The following is a 1897-nucleotide window of genomic DNA, read 5'->3' as shown; positions in this document are numbered from 1 at the left end:
ATGTGGTGCTGGGGGATCGAACCGCGGTCCCTGATGCTTTGCTAAGCTTGTTCTAAATAGGTGCTTTAGACCACTGAGCCATCTCTCCAGCCCAATAGAGTATTTAATACTAGATGAAACAGTGATTTATTTTTGAAAGTAATTTCATATATTCTCAAAGGTCAAAGAGTACTCACATTTCTCATTTTACTTAGTTTGACCCGTTTTTATTTGACTCCCCCGTTGCTGTATTGAAGAGTTTTCAGGCTGTTTCTTCAAGTGCCTGTTTGTGCTCTGTTTGTGCGGCAGTAGTGTAGCACGCAATGAGCTTGTTTTGTATTTTTCTGAAGGTATTATACAGAAAACCCTCCCTTCCCTCATTTTCTCAGACTGGAATTTTTTTTTTTTTAATACTTGATCAAATTATAACCAAAGAACAATTAATTGAAGAGCCATTAATTCTGGGCCATATGTGGTTCTTGAATTTATAGCACATATCATGAGTCCTTTGGGTATGAAAGATGTGTCAAAGCATTTGTTCTTTTTATGAAGTTTAAGTTACTGTTGAAGGATATTTTTATATTAAAGTTTGGAGTAGGACTAGTGCTTGTGACTGGGGGAAGAGAGATGATTTAACTTGGATAATTTGTTTATGAATGCCCCTTTTAATTTAAACTCTGAAGGAAAATCTCTAGTTTGAATTCCTAGTTTTGTACCCATTTTTATTTCCGTCATCATTGAGGCAGGTAGTATTTGCTGCTATGAACCCAAGCTGACAGAAATCTTCTGTGCAGGATTTCTCTGAGTTACACCTCCATCGCAGAGATACACAATGCAGTCAGAATGTAATGCACTGGTTAGAAAGCTGACAAACATGCATGTCTTTTTCCTGGAAAAAAAATAAGATTGAAATTAAAATTATGGGTTTGAATGTCAGCTCCGCCAGTCATCTGATCAAGTCCAATACCCAGAATTATTTAAGCTCTCTTAGCTATTGTTTCCTCATGTTTGAAAGGAGGATAAGAAGAATGTCTTCCTTATTCAGTCATGAAAATGGAGATTATCAAATGTGGTGCTTGGTACCGAGCAGAGAGGTTCGATATATGGTAACGCATAGCATTCTGTAAGCAAACAGAACCAGTCATTGTCCACAAACACTCATTGGCTTTATTTATCTTTTATGTTTGTTAGGAAACTCAAATTATGATTATGTACATTAAAAGGACCCCAAGGAGCACCATACAACGATAGTTCATTTTAATGGTTGAATTGGGTGGGAACATTTGCTACTAGAAAGGGGAAATCCTGCAGAAAAATTTAATATCCTGGTCATAGCAGTATTTATAACTGTGGATTGTATGGTGAGTATTGAAACTCACCATGTATGGTGAACATTGAACTCACCATTTCCCCAGGGGAACTCTTACCAATGAAGAATATTTTCAGATAATTTCTGTCCCAACATTTCAATTTGCTGGTCAATGGAATGTAAGAGGATTTGACCTGAAGACTATTTTTTTTTTTGATTTTTCATTTAATGGGAAAACATACTGGCAACCGGGCAAGTCATTTGCTTAAAGGTCTTCTTTTTTGTTATGCATAATATTAAGTGTGGACGGCTCAATTGGGTTATAACTGAGTTGTAATCTCTCAGATTTACATAGCTTTTAACAACCATTTAGCTAGTTAACCAGCCAGAGTAAACCTTTGAAAGATTGGACAGTACAAGGGAAATGAGAGTATTTTGCTGAGAGAATTGTAATTATAGTTGAAATTCGGCATCAGTGCTTGACAGAGGAGGCAAGAGAGACCCGAGGAGAATGGAGGTGCAGTTGCTTGCGATTCATAATTTTTCCCTTCTTTCCGAGAGATGCATTAACTTATTTTTCTTAACTTAGCAATGACAATTTATATATAT

At 36.4% G+C, this 1897-nt stretch overlaps 1 protein-coding gene across 1 annotated transcript in view; it reads left to right on the top strand.

Annotated features, from left to right (window-relative positions):
- Mctp2 (multiple C2 and transmembrane domain containing 2) overlaps positions 1-1897 on the top strand; it is a 260991-nt gene that overhangs the window by 101595 nt on the left and 157499 nt on the right. The gene's annotated exons all lie outside the window — the stretch shown is intronic.

Source organism: Octodon degus, unplaced genomic scaffold (assembly GCF_000260255.1).
Source record: "Octodon degus isolate 3935 unplaced genomic scaffold, OctDeg1.0 scaffold00002, whole genome shotgun sequence".
Classification (NCBI taxonomy): domain Eukaryota; kingdom Metazoa; phylum Chordata; class Mammalia; order Rodentia; family Octodontidae; genus Octodon; species Octodon degus.
Note: the sequence above shows the minus strand (reverse complement) of the source record. Positions and strands in the feature narration are given on the sequence as shown.